Source organism: Euprymna scolopes, chromosome 13 (assembly GCF_053919585.1).
Source record: "Euprymna scolopes isolate OS-2025 chromosome 13, ASM5391958v1, whole genome shotgun sequence".
NCBI classification, from domain to species: domain Eukaryota; kingdom Metazoa; phylum Mollusca; class Cephalopoda; order Sepiida; family Sepiolidae; genus Euprymna; species Euprymna scolopes.
In genome coordinates this window covers 131,619,905-131,644,270 of record NC_136494.1, presented here as the reverse complement: position 1 = coordinate 131,644,270, position 24,366 = coordinate 131,619,905, and the positions used below count along the sequence as shown (strand labels likewise).

Below are 24,366 nucleotides of genomic sequence, written 5' to 3'. Positions count from 1 at the left end.
GACAATTTCACTTTAAACCATTACAGTAATTCAGTTTCAATAATTTATTCGAGCTGTATGTTTGGTGAATAGAATTTGAGATCAAACTGAAGATATCAAAGGAACACTTGTGCAGACATCTTTTAATCGATTGCCTATTTACGTCATCCACTGTGAAATCTCACAAAGATCCAACAAAGAAACCTTTGTCATATAAAATGGAACGGTAAATTTTAACCCTTTGCTCCACGCGATCAATGAAAAAACTTAGAATTAAATTTTATTTTTGGTATGATTACGCATCATCAGGTTTTTTTTCATTACTCCTGGTCGAGGAAACTCTTTGCTTTCCTTCCATCTTGCTTTGTCCCTGGATATGTGCAGGGTTCAATTGATTGTTGAAGTAGTCCTTCCACCGGGCTCTTAATCTTTACCATTACATCGAGGTTCATTCTGTCACTCGAGATTTCCACATTTGTTTATAGATCTCAAAAGTTAAATGCATCAACATTCTGATTTTTTTAAAAAACTTAATATATCCCTGAGGTAATATAATCAATATGAAATTATGAGACTTAACACACACAGATAAGTTATAAAAAGTTTATTGTACAGTGGTACAATGTAACAAATAAGATATTGACACTAGAACGTATCTTGAATATCATAGTATCAAGACTAACTAACCCAGGTACCGCTTTCGCGAGTCTTTTATAGACCGAGTAATCCATTCTTAGGAAGTGTCAGGATCTTCCACTATATCATAAATAATTTAATATTAAAAACTAAAAGTGGGGCTTCTCTTTACTATATGACTTTCAGTTTAACAATTTATTTACAGCAAATTAAGGCACGACCAGGCACGACAAATCGCTCCTGCTGATTCTCGATTCATGTGATATTTACTTAATATAAAAAAAAACAAAAACAAACATTTATATTTACGATTTTAAAATATTAATTTTTTTTTCTTTTAACTGAAGAGAAAATTATTTTCTTTTTATGTTTGACTCGTATTTTATTCAAATATTTCCCAAGTTTGTAAATAAAACTTGTTTATTTTTTATAAAGATTTTTTGGCGAAAAACAAAATGAGGCATAAATTAAAATTGGTTGTTTCTAGTTGCTCTTGACATAAGAATCCTAGGTAAGAACCCAACTTTGTAAATGCTTTGTATTTTTCAAGTTTTAGCTGGGCATACAAACAGACATTTGCCCTTTATAAGCATGACCCATTTTGATGTTAATATAGTTAGGATCGGTGTAAAAACTTAGAATTATTAATTTAGAAATGTTCATTTGTTTTAATCTTTTTTAACCTGATCTATACTTCTATAAATTGGGGGGGGGTATTGGTGTTTCTATTAAAACCCCTTTTTTCTACTTATTTAAAAAGAAAATACGACTATGTTATATATGGGTCGTGGAATTGCATTCACCTGCAAAAGATCTAGCTAATTTGCATATTCTTTTAAACATTTATTTTAATTAATTCCCTATTAGTTTTTTGGTTTTCTTATAGGATGATCATCTTTAGTTAACTATTACGTGTAATTATATTCATGCAGATATTCTACATGATTTATACTTGCGTAATATTTGTCTTAAAGGTTATAGTAAGCACAAACTCTCACACTCTCTCTCTCTCTCTCTCTCTGTATATATATATATATATATATATATATATATATATATATATAGTAAGTTATAAAATATATATGGCGATTAAGCTTTTAAGGGTTTTAAAACCATACGATTCTTTTTTGTTTACGTTTTCATTTTTAAGGAAGAAATTTGCTCGCCATCGCATTCGGTGTATTAGTTCATCTGTTTTTTTAATTAATTTAATAATATAGCTATGCTTGGTAGGTGTGGGGATGTTTTTTAGCGATGTTTCGAAATTAACTCTTTCCATATCTATTTTTAATGTGGTGAAATAAATTCTTTTGAGAGTGCTCAACTGTTTCAGGAGCTAAGTATAACTACTTAATTTACTCACATAAAATTAATATACGAAAATATAAATTTATGCGTAAACTTTAAGTATTTACTTCAAAAGTGCTCAATATGAAGGTAGAGCTAGTTAGTAAGTTAAAAAAGATATATGACGATTAAGCTTTTAACCATACGATTCTTTTTTGTTTACGTTTTCATTTTTAAGGAAGAAATTTGCTTGCCATTCCATTCGGCGTATTAGTTCATCTGTTTTTTGAATTAATTAATGCGATGGCGAGCAAATTTTATTTATGACCTCCAATCTGTAGTGGAATGGGGACAAAAATGGATGGTCACATTCAATGCTACCAAGACTAAATTTGTTTCCTTCAATAACTACAAGAAACCTTCTCTACCACCATTAGCAATGGCCAAAGACTCTTTATCTGAATGCACATCTTTTAAACTCCTCGGCCTAACGTTCACAGGAAACATGAGTTTGAAAAATTACATTGAGAGCATTGCCAGGACCGCTGTGAAAAAGGTAGATTCTCTCTACCGTGCTAGAAAGCTACTGACGCCTGAAAGTATCCTGTACCTCTCTAAGGCCATCATTCGCTCATGTATGGTGTATTGTTGTCATATTTGGGCCGGTGCATCTGCTACTAGTCTCTTGCTCCTAGACAAGGTTCAAAAGAGAGTCACCAATCTGATAGGCCCTGAATTATCATCCAAACTTCAGCCTCTGTCCCATCAACGCAATGTAGCATCCCTCTGCCTGTTCTACAAGTACTTTAATGGTAAGTGTTCGGACGAGCTGCACGCACTTGTACCCCCTCTGCGTAAATACCCCCGACAAACCCGACAAGCAGTAAAATCCCACCCCTTCACAGTTGAGATCCGTAGATGTAAGAGAGCCTTCTATTTCAGTAGTTTCTTCCCCCAGAACAGCTAGACTTTGGAACTCCCTTCCAGGTTCCTGCTTCCCTAACTGTACTGACATGCAGAAGTTCAAGTGTAACATGAACCGACATCTTGCTGCCCAACTCCCCACCTAGTACCCCTGTAGCCTGTGTCCCTAATAGTAGTCCCCTACATGAAAGTGGCAATGTGCCTTGTTAGGGGTGAAAATGTAATTAAAAAAAAAAAAAAAATGACTTCACTACTTATGCAAGTATAGTGAACAAGCATTGCGATGATTTTAAACTAGAGGAATTATCGTCAGATAATTTTAAATGTTTAATATTTGTGCAAGGACTGGTCTTAAATAAAGATGCTGAAGTCAGGCATTGTGTTTTAAATAAACTCGAAAACGAACCGAATTAAAAACTACAAACCTTAGCGGAAGACTGAATGGTTTATTGCGTTGAAACAAGACAGTCATGACATAGAGGAAAGTGGAGTGTCGTATATTAAAAAGATCCATCAAAAGAAAAATTCGACTTAAAAAAATAACCAGAGAAAGAAACAGGGAAAAGATCCACCTGGATTATGTTGGAGGTGTGGAAATAAACATTGGTACAATGAGTGTCCCTACAAATTCAAACAATGTGACAACTGCCACCAGAAAGTGCATAAAGCATCGCATTGGAGAAAAGGATCTGGTAGAAAGACATCCATTAAACTTACGAAAATTGAACCTGAGGAACAAAATATCCGGAAATATGTACAGGTCAAAATGTTTAAAAAGAAAGTAAGCTTACAGCTTGGTAGTGGGTCTGACATTTCCATTATTAATGTACAAACATGGAAGAGGGTTGGGTGACCCACTATGATTAAATCTCATTAAATGGCGAGGAGCGTCAGTGGCCAAAATATTATCTTTGAAGGAGAATTATTGACAAATATTTTTTTCCAGAACAGGGCCAAAAAAGCAAGAATTTTTGTCATGAGAAAATCAAACAACCTCTTTGGAACTGATCTGCTCAAAAAGTCTAGACTATGGGATCTACCTAAGAGGGAGTTAAGAGAATTTCCCAGATGTATTTTCAGGCGATCTTGGAAGGTGTTCAAAAGCAGTAGCAAAATTTGACGTAAAATAAATGAACAGCCAGTGTTCAGAAAGAAAAGAAATGTTCCATATGCCACTATAAAACAGATAGATGGTGAATTAGAAAGACTCAAAAACATGGGTGTCATCGGAAAAATTGATCACAGTGAGTGGGCTGCACCAACGGTTTACATAAAAAAAAGAGTAAGGAGATTCGGGTTTGTGCCGACTTCACAACAGTCTTAAACAGGGCATTACAAAGTCACTATTATCCTCTTTCGATCCCTGAAGAGATATTTGCAAAACTGAGTGGAGGGAAATATTTTTCTAAAATCGACTTCAGTGACGCATGCTTACAAGTTCCAGTAGATGAGGAGTGTTCAAAGCTGCTATGTATTAATACCCATAAGGGATTGTACAAGTTTAACAGACTTCCTTTTGGGGTCAAAGTCGCCCATGCGATTTTTCATCAAATTATGGACATTATGTTAAATAAGTTGGATTTTGCAGTAGGGTACCTGGACGATGTGTTAATGAAAAGCGCTAGCAAAGAACAAAACAAAGCTCATGTAAACCAAGTAATCAAAAGGATCCAGGATTATGGATTTAAAGTAAAACAGGAAAAATGTACATTTTTCATGGAGAAAATAAAATACTTGGGGCAAATCATCGATAAACATGGAAGAAGGCCGGATCCAGATAGATCAAGTGCAATAAAGAATATGCCTGCTCCAGAAAATATTGCGTCTTTACAAAGTTTCTTAGGTTTGGCAAATTACTACAATGTATTTGTGCCAAATATGCATAAACTAAGGTCACCTTTAAATGAATTATTAAGGAAAGACAAAAAATGGATCTGGACGCAAGAGGGGGAAGAGGCATTTTAGGAAATTAAAGAGACTTTAAGGTCTGACTTGTTTCTGGCACATTATAATACCAAGCGTGAAATTATAGTTGCAAGTGATGCCAGCTCCTATGGAATAGGAACATGCATTTCACACAAAATGGATGATGGAAAAGTGAAACCCATAGCACATTCATCCCGATCACTTTTGTCAACCAAAAAGAACTACTCACAAATTAAAAAGAGACGCTAAGCATTATATTCGCGGTAAAGAAATTTCATCATTTCCTGCACGGTAGGCAATTCCTGTTACAAACAGACCACAAACCATTATTAACGATTATCTGATCGAAAAAGGGACTACCACAACATATGGTGAATAGACTCCAAAGATGGGTACCATACTTCTGAATTACAATTTTCAAATGGAGTATGTACCATCGAAAAAATTTGGTCATGGAGACTGGTTATCGAGATTAATACCTAAGCAGACAAAACCATTGGAGGATATGGTAATAGCAGCCATTCAAGCGGAAGTTGAAGTTATATGTTATGTGACACAGTAAGAGAACTTCCAGTAGCGCTTGATGAGATTAAGAGTAAGGTAGACGTGGACAAATTTATTAAATCATGAAAAAAATGAAAGGATCAGCAATAACGAACTGCATGAAAGAAAGGATCAGCAATAACGAACTGGATGAAGAAATTTATTCAATTTGCGATAACGTCCTTTTATATAGCGACAGTCATAATTCCTGCAACATTACAGAAAAGAATGCTCAAGGAATTCCATGTAGGACATCCAGGAATATCAAGAATGAAAAGCCTTATGTGCTCTTTCGTTTATTGGCCAAACATGGATAAGGATATAGAAGAAAAAATCAGGGAGTGCAGAGGATGTGCATTAGCTATGAAAGCTCCTCCAACTCAATTCAGATCCTGAGCAAAACCGGACCAACCTTGGTGTAGGATTAATTTAGATTTTGCAGGATCGCTAGATGGGTTCTACTATCTCATTGTTGTAGACAGCCTATCTAAATGGTCGGAAGTATTAAAATGTATATATCCCACATCCGAGATAACTATCAACTTGTATGAACTATTCGCTAGGTTTGAAGTAGTAGACTGCATTGTTACAGACAATGGAACGCAATTTACATCTATTGAATTTAAACATTTTGGTGAGGATCATCTAATCGAGCATATAACCATTCCGCCATACCACCCAAGAAGTAATGGACAAGCAGAGAAATTCGTTGACCTATTCGAGAGAGCTCTGAAAAAAAGCTAGTGGGTCGCCGATGGATAAGTCAATCCAACAGTTTTTACAAGTCTACAGAGTCATTTCAAATGCAAACATCGAAATGAGGTTATGTTCAGACGCAAGGTTAGATCGATTTTTCACAAGTTGTTACCAAACCAGGATAGGCCAAACCTCAAAAAAACGATAATAAAAAAAACGGTATAAATTTGGTGAATGAGTCTTCTACAAGATTCACAAAAATAATACGACTTTCTGGGAGTCCGGCATTGTTGAGAAAGAAGTAGGCAACATGGTCTACATGATTAAGGGACCAGACTTCGTGCACAAACGTCACTCTAACCAAATTCGGAAAAGATACTCGAACAGTGAGGTGACCAGATCGCTCAAGGAGGACATCATGGACACAGTGTTTGATGCTTTTCAGGTATCCATACCAGAAACAGCTCCGGAGAACAGAAGATAAAACAGAAAACGGAAATCAACAGAATTGATTAGGGTCAACCCAAAACAAAAACGTTATTAATCCTTGACGGGCTATTTTCAAAGGGGCGGGGGTGTTGTACCGGGCTTCCTTGAACAGAGGAATTTACACCGATTAGCACTATAAATAGCGCTAGTAATTCCAACACCAGTGAGAGAGATGCGACTGCACTTCAACTGCTTGTCGAGTGTCCAGTAGATATACACGCTTTCCTATCTTTGTACATTATTGTTAATACACTTGTTCCTTAACCGAACCTCGGCTTGATTGTTTTTATTTTCACTGTTGTTCTACGACACAACAATTTCATAGCTCAGGCATTAACGGAAAATGTAAATCATAAACTAAACATTATGATTTTTGTTCTCAGTGGTGGTGCAGAAGTCATTTTTTTTTCTTAACTTTTTTAATCATTACCATATATTAGGTCCAATGTAATATAATAATAAATACGAAATCTGCATTAATCAAAATATCATATTTAAGCGTATTTTGTGACTAGGCGATGCCGGGCGGCCAGCTAATAATATAAGAAAGAGCATATGATATAAAGCTAGCCTTTCATTGTTTATTTGCTAAACTTTTATTTGTAATTTTACTTGTGGTCAAAAACAATCAACGATTTCATTAAAGAGAAGTACCTGCTTTCTCTGTGAATGTTCATTCCATAACAGCTGCCACTTTGAAACTGCTTAGTATTGAAAACATAACAGTTAAAGGATTACTGTTAATCAAATTAGTGTGAACAATATGACGTCATTGCGAGTCTTTGGCACCTAATTAGATTCTTGCATTGTTTATCATACACATCATTGTACAAAACTCGCCATTAGCTTCTGGCAACTCAAGTTTCCTACATTATGCAGTTTGTGAATGCTTACATGGACAAAGGTTATTGTCATCATCTTTCTTCATTAAAAAATCTCGTTGTCAACTGCCATGTCATTAGTTACTCTATAAGGAAAAGTTGACATAATGGTTAAAATATTTTCAAATTTGTCAGGTGACCGAGGTTCAGTCTTCAGTTTGGTCCTGTTAAAGATTTTGAAAAAATAGTATTCGATGCCCTCTTGCTAAGCACTCAGCATTATAAGGCAAGAATCAAGAGTAAGTCAAGATAAAGGAGTGACACGCTCTCCTTCATCTCATTGTAGTAGCTGATAAAAGGAGGCCTTTTGGCTGCCCTCCACTGTGGTTGATTTTTTTTTTTTTAACTAATGGACAATTATCTGAATTGTGAACTTCTTCCTACGCAAAATATTAGTTCTGATTAATTGTAGAAATAAGTTATCAGTGTAAGATTTTGCTATGTGCAATAGAAATTAATCGTGATGATTCAGAGTCATAGTATCAAGATGAAAATGCTTCTGCAGTCTCTCCCTTTTAAACAACCTAATAAGGCCCGCACTATCAGTCAAGTTACAACCTTTGTCCCATCGCCACAATGTTGCATCTCTGTGCCTGTTTTACAAGTACTTTTTTTTTTTTTTTTTTTTTTTTTTTTTTTTTTTACAAAGGCATCACCACATTATCAAGGCCCAGAGGCCACTCAAGGATAAGGGTTAAAGAGTGTACAGTAGAAGTTGGTCAATATAGTAATCATTAGTAATGAACATTTGGTACATTTAATAACTTATATGGAACGGCTCATCAAGAACTTATTTACTTTAGACTTGAACAAAACCATATTGTAGTCAGCCGGAAAGCAGGAAAACGGAAGACAATTCCACAGGCGTGCAGTTCTAAGAAAGAAGCTTTGTTCATGGAATCTACGTTTAGGTTTAGGCACAGATAAAGAGTGGGGGAAATTATTGATAGTGTTTACAGCTAGACGAGTGTTTCTTGTGAAAGTTTGGCGAGGGGGGACCATAGATTGAAGCTCAGTTGAACACTTTCCATGAAAATAACGATACATCAGAGACAAACTCGCAACATCTCTTCTGTGAGATAGAGGTTGCAAGGAGGAGAAAAGGACATCTCCTACGAGGCTACGAAGTCTATTTTGAACTCTATCAAGGCAGGACAAGTTCTTTCTAGCAGCTCCTGCCCAGATGTGGCAACAGTATTCCATCCTTGGACGTACCTGGCTCTTATATAGATAGAGAATAGCATCAGCAGTGAGATATCTACTGGATCGATAGAAAGATCCCACCATTTTTCCAGCGGCCTTGGCAACAGATTTGATATACGTGTTCCATTTAAGATCAGGAGTAATGGTCAAGCCCAGAAGCTTGTCAAAACTTGAGGCCTCCTGAAGACGAGAGCCATTCATTTCAATTGATGACAAATGTGGATTAGAATGTTGATGATGTAAAGAGAGAAGCTTGGTTTTAGATGCATTAAAAGTAACCAGCCACTCCTTTCCCCATTGTACTACGTGCTCAAGATCAGAGGAGAGAGAATTGGAGAGAACTTGCTCGTTTACTGTCTTAGATGTGGTACCATAAATGGTAGTGTCGTCAGCATAAATGTCTACAAATGATGTAAGGATATGATTTGGAAGATCATTAATGTAGATCAGGAAAAGAGTTGGGCCCAGGATGGATCCCTGAGGGACACCGGCATTAATATTGTGAGCTTCTGATTTTTGCCCTTCAACTACTACTCTTATGAATCTATCAGAAAGAAATGATTTAATAATTGAGAAGACTTTTCCAGCTATACCATAGCTAGCGATCTTATGAAGTAAACCTTTATGCCATACCCTATCAAAGGCTTTAGATATGTCAAGAGCAATTGCCCTAGAAAGATTGCCACCGTCGAGAGATTTGCTAATCCTATGCGATATAACTGTAAGGACATCTGCTGTAGATCTAGCAGAACGGAAGCCATATTGAGTGTCACTAAGAAGGTTATTTTTGTTGAGATGTTTGATTACTTCTGTATTTAATACAGATTCTAGCAACTTACTCATGACGCACAGGAGACTTATTGGCCTGTACTGAGAGGGGGATGAGCGATCACCTGAATTCTTAAATACAGGGCATACTGATGAGATTTTCCAGGGAGATGGGAAACTATTCTCCTTAAGACAACGTTTAAACAGTTTTGTAAGTATGGGCGCTAGTTCAGGTTGAAGTTTTTTGAGTACTATAATTGGAATACCATCAGGGCCAGTTGCTTTACTGGAATCAAGGTTTTTGATTAGCTTGGCAACATCACGTACAGATATACGTATATCACATAGCGTGTTTTCTGATACAAGAGGAAATATTGGGGGTTGGCGGTCTTGGTCGCAAAGGGTAGAATTAGCTGCAAAGTTCTTGACAAAGAGTTTGGCTTTGTCTGATGCTGACGAGATTACCTCAGATCCATTGATAATAGTTGGGATGGAGCACACTCTTCTGTTCAGGATTCTGTTTGCTATTTGCCAAAACTGGTGGGAACCAAGCCGCTGCTCAGCTACTTTGGACTTAACAGATTGAGCATACAACTCTCTTGCGTTCCTTATTACTTTCTTACAATGGTTGCTGGCAGTCCTGAAAACGGCTTTAGTTTCCATACATCTATTACGTTTGAAGCAGTGGAAAAAGTGATTTCTGTGCGCAATGGCAGCAGCACATTCTGGAGAGAACCATGGCTGGCTGTTAGGTTTTTGCTGAAATTTTTTAGAGGGTATGAAATGGTCAATACCTACAATTAACCATTCAGTTAGGTCTAATACTATAGAGGACACATCCTTTTTAAACATGGAATGCAGAGGTAGATCAGATATAAATGTACGGAAGCTATCCCAGTCAGCCTTAGTGTATCGATATACTGTACGATGAAGAGGTACGTCTGGGGACTTATTACATTTCATTTTTATCTTAATTGATACAACAGAGTGGTCGGAAGATCCAAGAGGCGACAGAACAGAAACTGAACATAGTTCAGGGCAAGTTGTGAGAAAAAGGTCTAGTAGGCTCGCATACTGGCCGTCATTATCGGGCACACGGGTAGGTTCCTGAACAATCTGAGTGAGGTCATAGGCAATGGAGAAATCATGACAGAACCTCCCCTCATCATCGGTCTTGTTTGAGTGGGTCAACCATTCGACGTTGTGAACATTGAAGTCTCCACATACGTGAATGTTAGCTGAAGGATAAGTAGAAAGGACTTGGTCAATTTTCTCAGATATGCTTTGAAAGATAGTAACTCCGCTGTTGTGGGGGCGATAGAGAGTAAATATAAATGCAGTAGTGTGAGCTAAAGCAACCCGGAAGCACATATAAGGTAAGTTAGGATCTTCCCTGGAGATGTCCCTCCCACATGGAAAGCTATCTTTAATATAGGCACATATTCCATGCCCATGGCGATCTTGGGGGTCAGATTTAGAAGTTAAGTTAGAGTATCCTGTAATTGCAAACTCATCAAGGGAAATAGCCTGTCCAATGCCAGTTTCACTTAAAAATAAAAGGTCTGGTTTAGTCTCCTGTAATTGGGTTTCAACCTCTGGAAGGTTAGAACGTAGACCCCTGATGTTGGAGAAGGAGACATGGTACTTTAATAGAATATGCTCTGATGAACTCATAGCATTTGTGCCCCCTCGTGGTACATACTCCAGCCTTACCTGACAAGCAGCAAAATCCCATCTCTTCATTGTCGAGATCCCTAGATGCTGGAAAGCTGTGTATTCTAATATTTTCTTCCCACGGGCTGTTAGACTTTGAAACTTCGTCCCTGTATTTTGCTTCCCGAACTGAATTAACATGCAAAAGCTTAGATGTAACATGAACAGACATGTTGCGACTCAACTCCCCACATACTCCCCTGTAGATATGATCCCATTTATTAGCCTCACACGTCTAAGTGTCAATACACCTTGTTTGGAATGAAAAAAGAGTAGACGAAAAGAAGAAATATTCTTTGTTGCTAAATCCATGTTTTAAGTAATACATTTTTGGTTCATTTTACTAAATACATTTGTACAAATCCAAACCGTTTGGAATTTTGAGATGCAAACCGAAATACAATGAATTTAGATGAGTTGATCAGCTTTTTCCACCTGATAAAATGAATTATTAAACGATTATCTAAATTATGCAAGTGCAAAATGATCTGAAAAGTGTTTCTTTTATGTCTTAAATTTTAAAAAGATATTAAAGCTGAAATAGCTCATAGTTACTAATCTCTAATAACTGTGAATAGTTTTTTTTTTCAACTAAAGAATTACAAGTTTTCCATCCTTCACCAATGACAGCCATCATATTTGCTGCACTTGAGTAAATCACATTATTTTATATTTATTCATGAAATCTGTTTCATATTTTTATTTTATTAACAGGAGAAAAGATTTCATTGTTGACAGTCGAAGTAGCCAACTTCTGCCAAAGTTCATCACATTCTGTATTTGGATTATTCAGACTACTGTTCTCATCTTGGCTATTATTCTCTTAACGTTTCAACCGACACAATCTCCAACCTTCTTTAAGTGCCTCTTGTAGACCTTGACAACTTTCTGTTGAACTCGGGAATGTGAATTAAATAAATGGTACATTCGAAATTGTATGCAGATTACTGAGTCATCAAAATGCATCTGAAGAAAATCAGAGGTAACAGAGGCGAAAGCATTTTAAGAATAACATTCAAAATGAAAACAGTAGTCCAAACAATCCAAAATATCAATCCTCATCTAAAAAAAAAATCCGAAACACATTATCATATTCGATTTAACGATCATTTTACATACTAACATGTGTTAGATAGCTTTATGAAATTGACTTCCAAAGTAACCTATCTCTGGCCAAGTTTTTTATTTACCCATCCCCAGATGCATTTTATCACTGCCTCCCATGTTTTACTTGACCTTCCTATGTGAACTCAACCTATTATCTCAACTGCTTTACATCTATTAATCCAAAACTCTCATCCATTCTTTCAACATAATCGCACCAATTAAATCTCTTGTTCTACGTACATCTTCCTATATTGCCTAAATTTAATCTTCCTCTAAAGCCATCAGAACTAAGCTTCTCTTTAAAACTAACACATTCATCGTATCATTCTCATTACAGTAATTTCATAATTTAATGTCAATCTTTCATATAATAAATGTAAGGTATAAATTATTTTTTTTTAAATTAATATTTAAATGTAATTAAGAAAACTGTTGAGGTAATGCTTGAAAAATTTTAGTGAACGGAAATAGTTTATTTTTTGTTAACATTATAAAATGGTTTTCAGTTAAAATGTTTATGGATTGACCTTTCTTTCTCCTCCCCCCTTTTTTTCTTTCATCTTTTTGTCTTCTTTACTCTGTCGCGTCCTACATTATCTTTATAGTCTGTACTCTCCTTATACTAACTCCTCAACCGGAAGTGTACTTCTCATACTTCCTTTTTTTTCATATCAAGTCTCTTAGTCTTCCTACCAATGAAAGTTTGCCATGAAATGAGAGAAACTAATGAATGATCACATTAGCGTATGAACATGACAATTTATACATTTAAATATTGACATATTGCTTTTTTTCTTTAATGAATTTTATATTGGATCTTCGTTTTAAACCGTTTGTACTGTCTATGACATTTAATTGCATTCGGTTGACAAGTCCTGATTTGGGGGAGCTTTGGGGAGTATTAGGCCCTTGCGTGTTATTACACTTAGATCCATTCTGATCTCCTAGGATTCTATATAAATAGAATCTGTGCTGATTATAACATAACACCTTATCCGGTTGCATGCGCGTATATTTACTGAGTGAATAACGAGTTAATGTAACATGATAAAAAAATATTTAAAGAAAATAAGAAATTGGAACATAGAAAATTTTATCAAAAAAACAAACTTGATTCACCATCGAATTAACCTAAAAGTGTTTACTGATAAAATATAACTGAGAAATCTTATGAATAGCATTTTAACAAGATAGCGTCTTGCTCTTTTCATGTGGTTAAATAAGAAATGCGTTTTCGTAATTTTTAAACATGGCTCTAGAGTTTAGAAAAACAATACGAAGTTATTCTTTGTTTCCATTCTTGTGACTCCAATTTTTCTTTATTATTATAAATTCAAATTTTAAAAGTTACATTAACTATTCATAATAATATTCACAATAATGACACTGTGCTCAGTATTATTTGTCTATTAAAATTCTGTACGTACAAAAATCTATCTAAATATATAATATAGTATTGATTTGAAATCTTGTAGTTTCAGCTTCAATTAAATATCAAACTATAAAAGTCTGATATTTAATTGAAGCTGAAACTACAAGATTTCAAATCAATACTATATTATATATTTAGATAGATTTTATAAATTTCTCATCTTTCATTTTACTTCAAAGTGCTCAGAAATCAAGAGACCCTCTTCCTTGGGGGCTAACATTTGATCTCTATATGAGATACATAGATATTCAGATATTTCATTAAAGTTCTCATTCATATCTTCTTTTTTATATAAAAGAGTCACTAGTCATCAAGGTCTAGATGCCACTCGAGGATAAGAGTTTATGAGTGTACAGTAGTTAATGGGAAAATATTGTAGTAATCGTTGATAGTGGAACTTTGGTAAAGTGGATTACTTAAGGGCACGGCTCATCAAGAATTTGTACATGTTGGATATGAAGACGACCATATTGTAGTCAGTTGGAAAGCAGGAAAACGGAGCAGAGTTCTACAGGCATGCAGTTCTAAGAAAGGAGCTTTGTTTATAGAATCTATGTTTAGGTTTAGGCACGGATAGAGAGTGGAGGAAATTATTGATAGTGGTTTCAGCTAGACGAGTGTTTTTCATGAAAGTCAGTCTAGGGGGAATCTTAGATTGGAGCTCAGACAGGTACTTGCCATGGAAATAACGATAAAGCAGAGACAGGCTCACAATGTCTCTTCTGTGGGAAAGAGATTGCAGAGAAGAGAAAAGAGCATCCTCCACTAGGCGGCCCTATCGGTGGGACATTAGAATATGCCGACTGCCCCCCTGCAGAGAGTAAAAAGTCCCTTAATGGGGGTCCTGGATATGACCTTAAACTATATCCAGTGGTGAGGCCCCAGCTTATGGGCTTTGGGGAGTGTGGAGCCACCCTTTAATTATCGTTGCTCCCAGGTCCACTCTGACCCGGAGTGGTAGTACCTGTTAGGGTTCCAACTATGGGTTAAATAGAAACCGACGTGAAAACAACAAATATATTCTATTTAAAAAAAATTTTTCTTCAAAATCTTTGGATTCGGCATTAAATAACCCGAAAAGGTTGATATACCATAAAACTAGGCTACACAGTTTATTTTGAACTCTGTCAAGGCATGAGGCATGGATAAGGTACTTCTAGCACCTCCTACCAGATGTGCCAATAATACTCCATCCTAGGACGTACTTGGCTCTTATATAAGTAGAGAATTGCAACAGCAGTGAGATATCTACTGGAGTGGTAGAACGATCCTACCATTTTTCCAACAACCTTGGCAACGAATTTGATGTACGTGTTCTATCTCTGATCAAGAGTAAAGGTCAGACCCAGCAGCTTATCAAAGCATGGAGCCTCCCCAAAACGAGAGCCATTAATTTCAATTGATCAAACATTAATTTAGTAAAGAAATTAAGAACAATTTTCCTCTCCCAAATGATCATTTACATATGTTATAGTATATCTTTCATGGGTTTTTGATCTTAGTGGATTCCAAGACAAGAACTCATCTAATCTGGTGAAGTATCCAGATTCATGCTGTTATCTAAGGTAAGATCACTAGACAAAGGTACACCATTCTTCAATAAAGCCACTGTGAGTTAGCCATACTGAGGAGATCTTATTTGGGCCACGAATACTATATGATTTTGAATATTTAGTCAGGATTTACTTGTAAGAAAATGTATTCTAATGCCAGGTTGTCCTGACCAACCTCTGTTCAGAGAAACTTCATATATTCGAAGGGCGTCATATATCAAACTTTTTTTACTTTATATTTTCTTAACAATATGCATTAATTTCAACATCCTTGGAACAATATTTTATGAAAAGAATTATATAATTTTTTATGAGTGAAGATTTTTGCAAATTCAAAACTATTTCAGAACTTTGAAAATCTATATAATATTCTGCTTGTTCCTCCTTGTTTAATCCGTACATTATACTTCGAAAAAGGCCAAATACAATTTTGGAGGCTAAACTGCTTTAAAAAGATTAAATTCACAAAATTAGGCTATAAAAAGGCTAATCTGGCAACCTTGAACAAGAATATGAATAACTTCCCTTTGTGTAGTGATGTAGTCTATTATTAGAATTATATATGATCATTGTTATAATGGTATGGGAAAGGAGCTCAAAGTGATTTTGACGTGCAGTGGTTCTTTACTGAAGAAAGAAGTTAGCAAAACGTTATGTAAAAAAGAAAACATTCGAAACAAAAAGGGAAAAAAGAACCACATTGTCTGCCAAGAGGTGTTGCACTGATCAAGTAAATCAAAGATTGTCTTTTATGATGTAATTTTATTTGTATTGAACTATGTAGCACAATATTACTTTCTGACTATTCATTAATAATTATTAATTTATTTCATTTGGGTCAGTTCTGTATTTAAAATACAATGGACGCTATTTTCGTAGAAATGTTATTAAACTCATATTTGCTGCATGTTACTTGTTTTTCTGCTTAAAAAAGTAATTTTTCACGTTATCCAGAAATGTATCAACTTTATCAAAACATTTGTTGATGCAATATATTTCCTTGGACTTTCCACGGGTTATGCTAGTCATCCAAAAATTTTGGCAACATTATTTCAAAAGTTATTATATAAAAGGAAATATTCTTGACACTTAAATTCTGAACTTGCATATTGCTGATGCTATTTTAATGATATATATGAAATATGTTCATTCAAATCAATTTATAGGAAAAGAATTCTGATTAACTCATTAGTCATTTTTTTTTTTTTGCTGTTAGTAAAAAAATGTCAGAACTCCTTTGCACTAAGGCCAATTAACTTAGACCGTAATTCACAACATCAACTCTTAAAGTCTATGTGCTCTCTTAGCTGTCAAAAACTTGATTCATTGTCCTTTCCAATTCGTGCTTCTTATAGCCGCTATTCTCCCCACATGCAAATTAATGTCACATGCATATAAATAATTAATCTACAAGCTTAAGTTTATCTTTACTTCTTTTTTACTTCCCCGATCCTGTCACTTGGCTGATAAAACAGGCGTTGCCACTTATGAGTCGTACCTTCTATTATATTTGCCTACTAAACTTTCTAATGTTAGCAATGGAATAATTATGTATTTATCACGTGTTTTTTTGTTTTCTTTTTGATAATCGTGCAATTCCAAATGGCCCTAAAGTGGCATGGTGTAATTGTTACAGCTGTGGACTTGAGTTTGGTCAGATTACTGCCTCACTTTCACTAATACCCTTGGGAACGGTATGAATCCAGATATTCTCTCTCCAGATATAAATTATATAGTAGGTTAAACTAGACTATCAAGCCTTAGTTGTGCAACTCATTTAGGAGAAGAAAAACGCCAGTTTCTCTGCTTATGCTGGAAGTATTTTGTCATTTTAAACATCTCTTGCCACTAGATTCAAGCAAAGCCAGTTTAGAAGAGGTCTGTTGGATTGCACAACTCTTACTTCAGTATAGACTCCATCGTGCAGACACCCTCACAGTAGGTGCCCTTTGTTTCTGAACATTGAAAAGATTCCCCAAATAATTAGAATGTAATATGCATTTTTTTTTTCAACTGACATTTACTTGAAACCAACAAAAACGTTATGGTCAAGATATTTCGAAAAAATCAAAGCAACAAAATAGAACTTGGAATGTTTGTTTTTTTTGTTTTTTTTTAACAGACATTAATTTCTGGCTCTACACCTTGTGAATGAGTATCGATCCTCAATGCAGCTTGAGGCCAAGCAAATCACTGGAGAAAAAAAAATTCTGTTTTATTTTAATAGTATCGAAACACTGTTCAGCATCTCTTCTTGTGAGGAAGAGAGCGTTCATTGTAAAAGTGAACAGAGAGCAGTTGATTAGATTAGTTTAATTTGTGTTTTGCAGTCTCTTTGTGACAAGTGGCCATCAGCCATTAATTACTAGACGGCTACTCCTGCTGCAAACGAGTCAGCGTCTCCATCATTAGTGAAATTCTCATTAGCACATCTTTTTTTTTTATACTTTTTATTTGTTCAAATCATTTTTTTTATTTTATTGTTGTAATGAACAACTTAATTATGCTTTCCAAAAATAACCTCTACTTTATATAATTTTTTTGTGAAGATGGATAATTTTTACTTTCTTCAAAAATATTTAAACTACTTTTTACTTTAAAAAAGGGATCTTTTTACCTTGATGTCAATTCACACGATCGATTTATTTAATGAAAATCGATTCCTTTACTGTTGTAAAATTCCATATCGTTGTCTTTTTTTTATAAAGAAAAGAGAAAAACTATGATACATAACTGTTGAACCTGATGAAATTTCAACCAATATATATATATATATATATATATATATATATATATATATATATATATATATATATATTAAAACTTACCAGTAATAGTCGTTTATTTATTTTTAACACATTTACAAATCTATATTCATTTTTAAATATCTATTTTTGTAAATGTTGGCATCAAATATTATGTGTTGTAAAATCAATCAATCCATCATGTCCAAAAATGAAAAATGTTTAAAAAGAGATACAGCGTGAAAATTTGTTTGATAATAATTTTAAATATGTTAATTAAAAAATTGATTAAGGAGAGTAAAAAATGGATCTTGCGTTTACTTTTGGCAGTCACATAACTCTCACTTCCTTTACTTTTTCCTTTAGTCCTCACATTCCGGGAGCAATGTTTCTGCCAAAAAGGAAATAATTTCTGTTTTCTTGATCAGAATCTATTCCATGTAACATTTATCGTTTACAAGTTTGGACCTTGAAATTGCATTTTTTAGCTCTTTACATCAAGTGGCTTCATGGCTTGTTCTGGAGCGATTTCTATAAAAAGATATAATAATATCAATCAGCTTTTGATTTGAAATGAATAATAAAGTTATCATGCCATGGATGAAATGAAAAATATTGGTGCTTACTATTATGGAAAATCGAATTCCAAAACAAAGTTTAAATTCTGGCTGAACTTGCCTGGCAAAGAACTTTCTCTGCAGAAATAAGAACGCAGTTGTGTTTAATAACCTTGCTTTTATGTGCAAGAATCTGATACTACTGCCAATATTTTAGGCACTATCTATAACAGAAATGAATCCCACACGACCACCATATTTTTTTTAATGTAGCTAAGTACCTTATCATATTGTAAATAACATGGTACATCAATAACAAAATAAAACTGCACAGTCAAAAGCAATGTTTGATTTGTAAGCTGAAGTGTTTTTGGAAAATATGATAACTGTACATTTTACTTCTTTCTTAATTGCTAATAAATAATTTTTCATACAATATTTGATCTAGCATGATTCATTGTGATAAAGGAAAGACCTGTGGCGTAAAGAACAAAGTACTAATAAAATTCAGTTGTAAGTGACATTGTTCTAGCTGTTGACGGGACATCCGTGTGGGTGATATGAAGATTACAACTGCGAGTTAATTAAAACCTTTATCCGGTCATGGTTGCCGAAACGAGAACATGCTACCCCCATGAATTAAATAAAAGGTTCGCTTGAAATTCAGTGCAGATTTTATAGAAACATTTCCCGAGATCGATAAGATACACAAGAAGGTCGAAGGTTACGTCGGCTGAAACAGTGTGCGAATGACACTCAAGATGAGAACAGTAGTCTGAATAATCCAAATAATACAAATTACCAATCCTTAACTAAAAAAAAAATTCAAAACACAATCCAGTATATATTATCTAGTTGCCGTGAAATATTCTTAAGCAAGGCAAAGTGGAAGTAAAGCCTGGTGATTTGTTAAGTAGATTTCATTTGTTAATGAATTGCATATCTATATGAGACCGGGAAACTTTTATTATCTTTTGCTGATGTATTAATGTTAACTTGGAGCAATAAGTTCATTTCATCAAAATATTATTACCTTAAAATTGAAAGTATACATTAAAACGAATCATAATTGTTTTATTTTTCCTGCAGGCACTAAAATTCATGCAATGAAAAATAATTTACTTTATATAAAATCGAAAAAAAGTAATAAATCTTGTCATCTTCATAAATCGATTTGTCTATTCAAATAATAGTGACCATTTAATATTACATTTTACTGTAATAAATCTGTCAAATCTAAATCTTACATGAGCTTCTCGCTCTCTCTTATATATATATATATATATATATATATATATATATATATATATATATATATAATCTATATAATTATAAAACTCAAATGACCTTGTTACGAGTGATGTAACCCACTTTCCGGTTTACATCCAGTTGTGCATGCGTGCACAAACATTAACCCATAACAACGTAAACAAATAAACACAAATCGCTTCTTTTGCAGATTTTGACCTGCACACTGAAATATTAACGCTATTATTTTGAAAGTATTATTTAACATAGGAAGAGTGGGGGTATTTTGCAACTATTCTTTATTACAACTATCGCTATTTTCTTACAACTAAACAACTTTACCCCGTTGACAAACATAAGAACAATTGTAGTACAGCCAAGACTACTACTACTACTACTACTACTACTACTACTACTACTACTACTACTACTCTCTTTTCCTTCCTTCCTTATTTTTTGTTTACATTTCTAGATACAAAATAGTTGTGTGAGAACAGTGAATTTATTGACACATTTACTAATCTGTTTCAATATTAGTTTTATTTTATTTTATTTATGTAGTTTTTATTTTTTTGCTTCAGGTTTTATTAATTTTTTTTTTTAGATTTTAAGTTTCTATAACTTGGTTGAAGGATTCCAATATGGGGTTTTCAATTCTTATATTTCTCATCGGTAGGTTCATGTGCGTTTTTTCTGCTAAATGACTTTCATCGGCGTTTGATTCGTAGGAAAATCATGTTTAATTTTCGATTTTTGAGCGATTATTCGGAAAAATAGGTAACTTTACACGAATAGGGAGGATTTTTTTTCATGTTTGAGTGATCCGTCCGTGAGTTTTCATTTTAATATACTTTCATAGAAATGTTTCTGTTATGTCAAAAAAAAATTTTTTTTACATCACAAGTGTCATGCTCATACATGAATTCCATAGCTAATACAACATACCGACCCAACGGGTCACAGGTAGTCTAGTATATATATATATATATATATATATATATATATATATTTATAATGTGTGTGTGTATGTATGTATATAGTCTTGAAAGTTTCGTTTTTTTTTTACCTTTAAAACTATATAAAAAATGAAAATAAATGTTTTAGTCTTTATTTGGAAAATTATTTTGCCAGTAAGTCAATTAATCTTCTGCAATTGCTGGATCAGTTTGGTTTTATGAATTCACAATATTCCTAATGTTATTTCAATAATCATCAGTTATTTAACATGAAACACTGTTTTGAAATTTTATTTTACATATATGTATATATGTGTGTGTAAATTTAAAAAAATAAGGAGTAAATGTTATATAGAACTTTATTTAATCATCAGGTTGATAAGGAGAAAAATTAGAATAAAATCGAAAATAACCTCTTTAGGCCATGGCATTTTGAAGCCTAATGCTTCTCAGCAGAAGAGGAGAAAAACCGGCATTATAACGCTGTATGCGTATAGAAAGATAAAACTGTCTTGAGAACATTCAGATTATATATGAAAAAAAATCCAAAAATATTGAGTGAATTAAAAGAGACTATTAAAAGGGATGTGGATGAAAAAACGAGGAATGTTGGTAGAGGAGGGGGTAGAGAGTGGGGGCGAATAGATAAAAAAAAGAGAAAAGAGGAAGTAAAATAGAGAAACATAATCAATGGATGGAGAGAAAGGAAAAGAAGAAATTTAAGTAGTAAAAAGAAAAAAAATTCAAAACAAAATAGTCAAACCAAAGTCCTTGAAAAAATAATCCAGGTGTGACGGCAATAGTTCAGTATACATTGATTCGCAAATAAACTCCAAGCCAATACATTTTCGGTAATGTAATCCTTAATAGAAATCCATTTGGGACGACAGTAGTCCAATAGGAATCGATTTGAAAATAAACTCCAATGGAAGGAATTTTGGGTAAGGTAATCCTCAATCTACTCTTAGAGGTCATTAAATGACCAGGAAGCGCTTCAATGAAAAATTCCCAAGTAAAATAGTAATGCCGATTGAATTTTAAAATCATATGCTCCACCCTGCTTTATAAATGGTAGGTATATAATTAATTACTCCTTGTCGTTTTAGGCTCTGAATTTAGACACAAATACATAATTATTTCCACAATCAAACAAGGTCGCAGTTCACACAAACCTTGACAGCCACAGACCAAGGTTCAAGTTTCACTCTCATTTGGGCTCATCAGTGGAACACGTCCAAACTAGGTATTTGAAGCCCAAGTCACCTGCATACAAGGCAAGCTGCAATGGTGTTTGATTGTGGAAATAATTATCATCTCACATCCGAAAATCTAATTTAATTTGCTCGCTTAGTTAGCTTGTTGGATGACATAATCCTAGCAAGTGGATTCTTAGCGGATGGATGCCTACATCCCTTCTTGAGATGAAGCAGACATATTCCACACTTGCCTCGCATGCAAGTGACTCCGGTTTCGAATACTGAGTTTAGAAAAGGTTCAACTGATGAGGCCAAATGAGGATGAAACTCGTGCATTGCTTTCATAGCTTGTGTGAGCTGCGGCATTGTTTGATCGTGAAAATAATTATACATCATCTCAAATTCGAGAATATATGCAAATGCTATTGAATAATATGGACTTTTATGAGGCTTATTTTTATTATTTCATTTTTCTGAATAGCCCATTTCATATTCCAACCCAATTGGTACATGTATTTTACCCAAATACGAAATTGATGATTCGAAAAATTTTACAAACAACAAAAACTTTACTAAACAAACGATGCTCAGTATTATTTATTAACATTAATGCAAACATGCTGCTTCAATACAGATACATTTGAATTATGATTTCTTTAGATTATGACATAACATTTCTAACCATTGTCAAAATCTTTTGTAGGTGAAATAATTAAGGTAGAAAAACATTCGTTGTCTGTTCTTAAAATCTAAAACATTTGGTTTCAACATATTTTTATATCTATAAAAGTGAACGTGTCTGTGTGTCTGTTTGTGTACAATTCCCTACCAAACTACTGTCACTTTTCAGTGTACATATTCAAGATTTGACATAACGGGTGTTGAGATTTGTAGAAAATCGTTTTAATCGGTTTTCGGCCAGAAATTTGGCTGTCAATAGGTCAAAGTTCAACAATTTGACCTTTTAAAACTCTATCAAACTCCTCCGCCAATTTTGGGTCTAAACACTTGAAATTTTAGATGTAGTTTCCTGGGACATGAATCAAACTTTTTAATTTGATTTGAGCCCAAAACAATAAATGTTAAGGGGTCAAAATTAGGGTTAAAGTTTAAAAAATATTGATTTCTGTAGTCTCTACCAAATTACTAAGCCAATTTTTGGTCTAAGCATTTGAAATTTTACAGACATAGAGCAAGCTTTTTAATCGGTTTTTGGCCAAAAATTTGGCTTCCAAGGGATCAAAATTCAAAAGATTTGACTTTTACGGTCTCTAGCAAACTATTCAGCCAATTTTGGATTTAAACATTTTAAATTTTACATAAAGGATATTCAGATATGCAGCAAGCTTTTTAATCAGTTGTTGGGCGACTCTACCAAACTCCTCTGCCAATTTTGGGTTTAAACACTTGAAATTTTAGATGTAGGTTACCTGGACATGAGTCAAACTTTTTAATATATATATATATATATATATATATATATATATATATATATATATGTGCACATAAAGTTATGAACAGAACATAGGGCCTGAGCAAAGCTGGGCTGAACTCATAGTTAACGATAAAATCAATTTGACAGAAACTTTTTTTCAAATTTATATCTTGATAAATCAAAATGTATCAGTGGATTGTTTTTTTCTGTGCTTTTACAAAGGAGTCGCCCCTTATCAAGGCCTGGAGGCTACTCGAGGATAAGTGTTAATGGGTCAAGTTATGCACATAACAGGATCTAAGTAAAGGCAGTTCCAGAACAAATCAATGTAAACCAAAAAATGAAGAAAATCTATTGTTAGAAAATGTAAGGAAATAGATATAAAGACACAACAAAAAGGAAGAGATTTCATAACTTCAAATTTACTTTGTTTTTTAATCATTAAACAAAATGAAAATTCACTTCTGTACATGAAATACAAATTCCAGTTCTCATAAACCATAGCATACATTCTAAAATCTTGTGACGACGGCAAAGTGGTTAAGAATAAAGACTGAAAATCTTGGTGCACCAAGTTCAAATCCATTTTCTTCCACAGAAACACTTCCATTAAGCTCACACCTAACTTTGTATCTTATACTTTGGTGAGAAGGTACATAAAATAAATTAGATTTTTTGAATGTGCGATGATATATATATATATTATTTTCACAACTAAACAAAGCCACAAACCATATACCGGAAGTCATAGAATCAGCGTTGAGCATATCCACATTCAGGATTCAAAACCTGAGTCACTTTCATGCAAGGTGAATACACTGCCATATGAGCCACCATGCCAAATACAAGAAAGTTTAATACATATCAAGCAAACTGCGGCGGTATTGTCTGATTGCAGAAATAAGTATAAATCGCTTCACATTCGGCACATCTAATATTAATTTTCTTACTGGGTTAGCTTGTTGCATGACAATTTAAAAATTTATGAGCAGACGATAGCATGTTTGAACCCACCATGTAATAATGGTGTGCAAAAAAATATGGATAAAATATTTATGGATCTTGTAAAAACTCCTCCCAAAACAAATAGTCT

At 34.0% G+C, this 24,366-nt stretch overlaps 1 protein-coding gene across 1 annotated transcript in view; it reads left to right on the top strand.

The window, feature by feature from the left end:
- LOC145292193 (cilia- and flagella-associated protein 65-like) overlaps window positions 1–24,366 on the top strand; it is a 2,765,874-nt gene that overhangs the window by 661,548 nt on the left and 2,079,960 nt on the right. The window lies entirely within an intron of this gene.